The following is a 9128-nucleotide window of genomic DNA, read 5'->3' as shown; positions in this document are numbered from 1 at the left end:
CCTTTACTTTGCCTAACCCAAAATTGTCCAAGTTCGAAAAGGGTAAGTCTACTTATACTTTTGAGTTAGGAACCAAGAAGAGGCTAGAGAGGCTCACCACTCACAGCCTCAACCACAACCCCAATTCCAACCTCCTCCTCGACCCCACCCCCACATGTATGATATCCCCACCTCTTCCTTTGACTACAACATCGATCCTAACGCACCTTGTAACTTCTCGGATTTTAGGATCCAACTTGATAGGATCGAGAGGGGCCAAGGAAGGGTGGAGGGTTTAGTCCAAAACCTTGACTCTAGAGTAGGTTCTCTAGATAGACGGGTGGGGTATGTGGAGAAAAATCAAGGGACATGAATGATGACTATGCCCGCCAAGGGACTATTCCCCCCGAGGCTCTTGTTCTCGATTCCTTTCAATACCCCCAAGGAGAGTATTCAACCCCCGGTGCTCTTCGTAGTTATGTGGACTACTCTTCGATCCATGGTTATGGGGCCAATGTACCTTTTGGTGGGATTGGGGGAATGTAGACCCTAACTATTTTTCAGGTGGTTCGGGTCATGGAGGTGTTGGTTCGAGTCATGGTGGCGTTGGCTCTAGCCATGGTGGTGGTTATGCTAGGATGGAGGAGGATAAGGATGATGATGAGGAGTAGCTAGTCCTAGCTACACTCCCAAGTCAATGAGGGCATTGCTTGATTTGGCTTGAGGGGAGATCTTGTGATGGGTGTCATAAATGACACCCATTTAATGAGCATTTAGGTTGTTTTCACCTACTTTACATGGCTTTCATGCTTAATAAATGCTTAGTTTTATGCATTTGGTCTTGTTTTTACCTTTCCTCTCTTATTTATAAGCTTTTACGCATTTTGTTGGCTTTTATACTCTTTTCTCCTTTATTTGCTCTATTTTTGTGGTTGTAGGTATTGTACGAGGTTCGGGTATTAATATTGGTGAATTACTAAAGTGGGAGATGCTTTTGGAGCAAGCTCATGGCAATTGGAAAGCTCAAGATGCAAGGAAGTTGATTCTCCAAGTTCTAGCTCTTGCGCTCTCAAGCCGTGCTCTCATGAAGATGGAGTGTTGAACCCACAATCAAGTGCTTTTGGGACTGCCTCTCTTAGTGTTCATCATCCTCATTTTATGCGTTCATTCAAAGACCTTAGCGAACGCACAAAGTTGCGAGAACACTTGAAGAAACCCAAAAGAGCGCAGGCGCGCACTGTTGCTACGCGGGCGCGCACTGTTGCTGCGCGGGCGCTCCTCTGCGGGTTCTGGCTTCACTCTTCTTTGTTTTGCGCCTCTTATAAATACCCTTTTGAACCCAGTTTTTTCAGCAGGTTTCATTTTAGATTTAAATCATATTCTTAGCTTAGTTAAGAGTTTCTCTCTCTAGTTTTAGGGTTAGTTTTAGGAGTAGATTTTAGAGAGAGAAAGTGAGGAAATTCAATGGTGATTTGAGTGATTGAAGATTCAAGGTGACAATTGTATTGAAGATCATCAAATCAATCAATGAGGATTTCTAACTCTATCTCATTTTATTGCTTTGTTTGATTTCATATTTGTTTGGTTTGATTTTGATGTTTGACTGTTGATTAGTGTAATTGTTCTCCATATTTTGTTGATTCTTGATTTCTTTAGTTGTCTGTTGATTAGATGATGATGTTTGGGTAGTTGTTTGGCTAGGTATTGGGTGAAACTTGTATGATTGATTAATTGTGCTTAATTTGGGGGTTGTGTTGATTAATTGTTGAGATTAAAGTGATTAATGGAAGTTTGCATGTGTGTAATTCGATTAGGCCTTGAGAATTATGCTAGATTGCATTGTAGTTTCTAATGATACGGACCATTAATTTAGGAATTGCAATTGTCGATTGAACTTGATTAGTGATGCTCCTAGTTAGTCTCCTGTAGTTGGCGCTAGTTTGACCTCTAGGAGATAGCTTGTTGACTCTTTTGATTGAGCTTGCCATTTGTCTTCACAACCATTGACTTGCATGTATTTCCGAGTTGCTACAATTGTTATGATTACTTGTTGATCCCTGTTCCTAGTGTTTTATTTGTTTAGTTCTTCGTTTTCTTAGTTGATTAGTGTGTACCTTTTATCCTTAGACTTCGACCTAGCTTAGACACATAATTGAGAGCGCTTGAACATTACCGGTTCCTTTGAGTTCAACCCTTGACTTGCCTCGCCTCTATACTTGTATATAGGTTTGTTAAGTGTTTACAAATTTAGTTTGACCGAGGGAGGATTAGTTTCAACGACCTAGTTCCACCCCTCGTCAAAATGGCGCCGTTGCCGTGGAACGGTGTCAATGTTTGAGTGCTTTTGATTGCTTTAGTCTAGGTCTTTGTATATACTTTTCTTTTATTTGATTTTTTTTGTTTGCATAAAAAAATAAGAAATACCTCGTTTCCTCAATTTGAGAATGAGCCATTTTGGGTGTACTTTAATAGACTAGAGAACTTCATTAGTTACCATGGTTATGATCTTTGGGAGGCTTGTGGAATTTGTTATCATAATTTGACTAAGCAAACTAGAGACCTTGTTGAAAGCATGTTTAATGGTAGATTTCGGGCATTGTCAATCGATGATGCTTGGGATTTTTATGTATGGTTTGCTAGAGATACTTATGCTCGTGATCATGGTTATTCAAATGCTTCTATTGATGATTGTTATGGTCCATGTTCCATGAATAATGAATCTTGCATGCCCTTCTTGTTCCCCCATTCCCCATTTTGATGATGCCACTCATATCTCTAATGTTGATCCTCGCATGCTAGCACATAATTCTTTCCCCCATGATGCTCCTTAATGCTCTACATCTTTCCAATCTTTAGGGTCTAGCTTTGAGTCTCCTCATAATAAAATTTGTGGCTCATTGAGAGAATTAGAGATGAATTCTAATTTGGAACCAATTGAGATGAGACTATCGGAGATTATGAGAAGCCAAATGGAATTGGTGAAAATGTTGGAAGTGAGTAATGAGGATGTTCTTTGGAAGGATGAGGAGATGGAGAATCAATTGTCATCGATGATGAATATAAATGAAGTTTCTACCACTTTGGTAGATGGATGATGATGATTGTTTTGAGAGCTCCTAGGTGTGCGAGGAGGATGTTAGAGAGCCTATGAGAGAGGAAAAGGGTGTGGAGGTGGAAGTTCCAAAAGAGAGTTTGCACTTTGAACCTCCTTCCAAATTTGAATTTTGTTACATTAAGCCTTTAAATGGAGTTGAAGAGAAACTAAAAATGTTGGCTTCACTTAATTTTGAGAAAACGTTGATTCAAGTTAAGAAGGATGGGACATTGCAATTCTTGAAGCGTGTAAAGGTTTTGAGGAAAGAGGGTGAGGATGAGAAGGATGAAGTAGTTTCCATGGGAGGTTGGATGTTTGAGGGTGATGAGGACCTAAAGGTTTTGAATGTTGAAAATCCAATTGATAAGTCAATTCCCCCACCCACCTCCCTTGATTGTAATCTCATTCCTCCATTCTTTAATTTTGAAAACAAATCTTCTTCCACCCCATCTCCTTTGATTGATGACCATGGTTGATTTGAGGGTAAGGCCTTGAGCTTAGATGATTTTGATGGAGAAGAGGTTCCATATGATAAGGTTGAGGAGGTAGAGCTTACTTTTAATGATTATAAAGATGAGAATGAAGTGTTTGGTGAGGTTGAGTCTCCAACTCCTATCTCAAATCTTAAACTATTGCCTTCCTCTTTCACCTTTGATGATCCCTTCTCTTCTAAATTTTCCATCATTGAGAATGGTGAGGCCTTTTTAGAAGGAGATCGTACTTCTCATGTTTAATTTGAGCTACCTCCCAAGTTTGACCCTCAACCCTTGGATGAGCTTCCTTTGAACCTTAATGATGATATAAAACTTTTGAGAGCTCATTTAGGGTGTGAAGTTTATGAGGAGGGTGTGATTGAGAATAAGCTAAATTTTAATAATGACGAGTTGGAGGAGAGCCCTTAGGATGTGAGTTCATTGGTTGAGAAAGATTGTGTTTCAATGGATAGTGGTGTAAGTGAGAAACCAATTCCCATTTCTTCACCTTACACCTCATTTTCAAGAAAGCTTGATCTTGTTCCCTCCTATACCAAGTAATTACCTTATTTTCTCATATCCCCTCCTCTTGAAGAACCTTTAGTCCCCAAAGTGCCTCATTTGATGACTTTTGAGGACAATGGTGGGATTTTCAACCAAAAATATTTTGTTGAGAAGAGTATGCCTTCTTTTTCTTTTATTTCTCTTCTTTTTTATTATATTCTTGTTTTTCCCTTCTCTCCTTCTTCTTCTTGGCATTCCTCTTCTCAACCTCGTAGGTGTGCACTAAGCTTGTTGCATGCCTTATTTTTTCCATGTGCATACTTGATTTTGAAATGTGTAGAAGTGCATTTGACAAGCTCTTGTGTGCATTGAATTATTATTTTCTAGAGCGGTCAAGCTTGGACCTTAAGCAAGCCTTTCTCGGGAAGTAATTCGTGTTTTATTGCTTTCATTTTCTTTTCTTTTAAGAATAGATTTTCTGTCATGGAAATGTTTGTGTGCCTTTTTCTAGGCACATGACTTGATATACTTTGGTGCTTCGATTTGGATCAAGAATTAAGGAAGTTTGACTCCTATTTTTGCTAGCATATGGCAGCAAGGTTCAATTCTTGAGGAAATTTGCTTTGAAAGGTTTAACTGGGTCATTTACGGGTGTTTACACCCACCTAATATCCGGTAATATCCTTCCTTACTCTTTCTCAAGTGGATGATGACTTGTTCGATATATGTTGGTTTGTTGGATTGATCTTCTTATTTTTTTTCCCCTACCATGGTTTCTATGATTAATGTTTGAGTGTATTGTCTCATTCAAGCTCGGGGAAGGGTATGCTATCATGTTTGATGGGATCTTGATTCACATATGCTATGCACCTTTGTATATACTTTTCCATGTTCTTATATTTTGAAAAACTCCAAAAAGATTTGTGTTTCTATCAAGGCAAATTTGCAATGTGTCTTTGTTTTGTTCTTGCTTTGGACATAATACTTTTGGACTTGTATAGTTGAATGATGTTATTCTTAAATGGTAACGGTGTGCACGGTTTGAGAGTATGTTTAGTTGATTCTAGGATAGAGTACGCTAAGGTAGTCGTTTAGAACTATTGTGACCTTGAAACCAAATTCTATTTGTTTTTAAAAATTTGCAATTGCTCCCTTTTGGTAAAATTGAAGCTTTTAGTGTGTTTTTGCCACAACCTTGTGAGGTTTCATGATTTTCAAGCCTTCTACATATCTTGCATGAGCGCCTTGGGTCCTTGACTATAGCGGACCTAATCTTGAATCTTGACTCATAATTCTAAAACACAAAGCCGAACCAACTAGGAAGGACAAAGGCATCTTTTCAGGGTGGTAATTTTTCTTTTTGGTAGGATAATCTTCTTAAGTTCATTGGGGTTTACATTTGCCTTCTTACTAACTATTTGTGCCTTTTCTCTTCTTTTCAAGCCATATCTTTAGAATTTTGAGCCTTTTGTTTCTTTTTATTCCATTTTTTGTTTTTGTGAAGCAAATGGTTATGTTTTTGGGGTTTGTGTTATATAAGGTTGGATATTGGCTATTTTTAAGCAAGCTTGTATTTTGTGTATATTTTGTGAATAATGGCAAATGTATGATAGAAAATGCCGTCCAAAGTTATAAAAAAAAAAGGCAAGGACATAATAAATGTAAAGTTGTAAAAGCCGTCCAAAGTGAAAAGAGGCGAGGACAATTTCTTTGAATATATGCATAAAAAGAAAAAAAAAAAGGTGAAAATGAGAAAATTCAAAAATATTTAATGTGATTCTTTTCTCTATTTCAAACATTGAGGACAATGCTTCCTTTAAGCTTGGAAGAGAAGCGTTAACGCTTTTTGTATGTTTGTGAGTATAGCTTTGAATAAGCTTGGGGTGTTAGTTTGTTTTTGTTTGGTGACAACTTGATTGTGATTCTAAGAAAGGGCCCGTTCTTTGCTTCACTATTAGGGATACCACTAAATTTTTAAATTTTAGCCTACCCTCGACCTTTTGCCTTTACGTTACAACCATTGGGAAAGACCTTTCGACCTAGAGGTTGAGTCACATTTCGAGGGAGGGCATTATGAGTTAAAGCCTGTGGAAAGGGGATGCAAAGTCAAGATGTCGAGAAATCTCAAATCTATTTGTTTTTCCGGTTCCTTCGAGGAACTATAAAGACGCTCACTAAAAAGTAGATTTGAAGCTAATTGGGAGAATGTGCTAAAATATTTTGAGATGAAAGTGCATTGCGTTTCTTTAGTTCTCTATGCGTACCATATCCTATGTTTCAATCAACCTTAGATATCTTAGAACGTGCACTCCTTTACTTATTTAGAAAGATTTGCATTCATTGATGCTTGTACATTTGCAATAAGTCCTTTCATGAACATTTGTTTGCTTTTCTTGTATTTTGGTTTCATTTTCGTGCTTTGCCTTGTTTGTATTATTACGAGAGTTATAGGTTAAACTCTTAGAAAACCTTTACGAGAACATCACTCGTCCTCTAGAGCAATCTAGGGGTTTAAATTGCTTGTCTTTAGTTGCTAAAATTGACCGTGATTCCTACAAAAGTGAGTTAGTGTATATTCTTGTCTCTTCTCTTCTTTTTGTTTGTTTGAATAAGCTCATCATTTCACCCTAATTTTTGTTTTGCTCGAGGACGAGCAAAAGGTAAGCTTGGGGGTATTTGATGGGTGTCATAAATGGCACCCATTTGATGAGCATTTAGGTTGTTTTCACCTTCTTTTCATGGATTTCATGCTTAATAAATGCTTAGTTTTATGCATTTGGTCTTGGTTTTACCTTTCCTCTCTTATTTTGTAGCTTTTATGCATTTTGTTGGCTTTTGTACTCTTTTCTCCTTTATTTGCTCTATTTTCGTGGTTGTAGGGTTTTGTACGAGGTTTAAGACTTAATATTGGTGAATTACTAAGTGGGAGATTCTTTTGGAGAAAGCTCATGTCAATTGGAAAGCTCAAGATGCAAGGAAGTGGATTTTCCAAGTTCTGGCTCTTGCGCTCTCAAGCCATGCTCTCATGAAGATGGGGTGTTGAACCCAAAATCAAGTGCTTTTGGAATTGCCTCTCTTAGTGTTCATCATCATCTTGTTATGCGTTCATTCGAAGACCTTAACGAACACACGAAGCCATGAGAAGATCCAAAGAAACCCAGAAGAGCGCAGGCGTGCATTGTTGCTGCGCGGGCGCTCCTCTACGGGTTCTGGCTTCGCTCTTCTTCCTTTCGCGCCTCTTATAAATACCCTTTTGAACCCAATTTTTTCAGCAGGTTTAATTTTAGATTTAGATCATATTCTTAGCTTAGTTGAGAGTTTCTCTCTCTACTTTTAGGGTTAGTTTTAGGAGTAGATTTTAGAGAGAGAAAGTGAGGAATTTCAATGGTGATTTAAGTGATTGAAGATTGAAGGTGACAATTGTATTGAAGATCATCAAATCAATCAATGAGGATTTCTAACTCTATCTCATTTTATTGCTTTGTTTGATTTCATATTTGTTTGGTTTGATTTTGATGTTTGACTGTTGATTAGTGTAATTGTTCTCCATATTTTGTTGATTCTTGATTTCTTTAGTTGTTTGTTGATTAGATGATGATGTTTGGGTAGTTGTTTTTCTAGGGATTGGGTGAAACTTGTATGATTGATTAATTGTGCTTAATTTGGGGATTGTGTTGACTAATTGTTGAGATTAAAGTGATTAATGGAAGTTTGCATGTGTGTAATTCGATTAGGCCTTGAGAATAATGCTAGATTGCATTGTAGTTTCTAATAATACGGACCATTGATTTCGAAATTGCAATTATCGATTGAACTTGATTAGTGATGCTCCTAGTTACAGTCTCTCAAAGTTGGCGCTAGTTTGACCTCTAGGAGATAGCTTGTTGACTCTTTTGATTGAGCTTGCCTTTTTTCTTCATAACCATTGACTTGCATGTATTTCCGAGTTGCTACAATTGTTATGATTACTTGTTGATCCCCGTTCCTAGTGTTTTATTTGTTTGGTTCTTTTATTAATGTTTACCTTTTATCCTTAGACTTCGACCTAACTTAGGCGTATAATTGAGAGCGCTTGAACATTACCGTTCATTTGGGTTTGACCCTTGACTTGCCTCTACACTTGTATATAGGTTTCTAAGTGTTTAAAAATTTAGTTTGATCGAGAAAGGATTAGTTTCAACTACCTAGTTCCACCTCTCGTCATCTTGTATATATGGTATTTCTCTCTCTCTTTTCTTCTTTTTATTGCTTTTTAGTGTAGTTTCTTTATTGCTTTTTAGAGTAGTTTTCTTGCTTTTGGAAAAAAAAAACAAAAATACAAAAAAATAAGAAAAATAAAAAAAATGCAAAAATACGTTCAAATGAAGAAAATGAATCATGCTTCCATGTGCCCCTTGAAAAAAATTGTTTGACTCTTGGATATTGATGATGAACATTGTGGATTAGTTGGTCGTGATTTCATGTTTGATTGCCTTAAAACCTTAACATGCGTCAATTTTGTCCAACTACTTGTGAATATAGTGCTTGACTAGTTGATTTGGTAAGGAATGTGTGTTAGTTCGTGGTATATCAATGAATCTGAGTATAGATTTGTGACTATGAGTAATGTTTATATGATTCACTGTTATGCACAATGTAGAGGACGAAGGCGTTCATTCTTTTAGGTAGCCTTCAGACAATATTAGATACATTTGTTCCCTTCTTGCTATCCATGTTGTTGCTTGTGCCCTTTTATTGTTTATTTAGCCACATTACAAGCCTATTTGAGCCCCATTGGTTACTAGTCCCAAACTTTGCTTGGGGGAGCTATTAGTTGGTGAGGTGAGGGAATGGTGGTGTGCATATTATTTGCACAATGTGGGAATAAAAGAAGAATGATTTTTCTTTTGATTTTTTTATTAGAAAAATTGTTGATAGCTTGTGTTTCAAAGTTGAAAATTCCAATGTGAGATTTTAAAAAAAAAAAAGAGCAAAAGGAAAAAAAATTGTTTCAAATGTTCTATGTGAAGGTTTCTCAAGAAAAAAATAAGAGAAAAAAATTCAGGAAAAAAAAAAGAATGAGTTCAAAGTTTGTTTAT

Source organism: Chenopodium quinoa, unplaced genomic scaffold, assembly GCF_001683475.1.
Source record: "Chenopodium quinoa cultivar QQ74 unplaced genomic scaffold, ASM168347v1, whole genome shotgun sequence".
In the NCBI taxonomy this organism is placed as follows: Eukaryota; Viridiplantae; Streptophyta; class Magnoliopsida; order Caryophyllales; family Amaranthaceae; genus Chenopodium; species Chenopodium quinoa.
Note: the sequence above shows the minus strand (reverse complement) of the source record.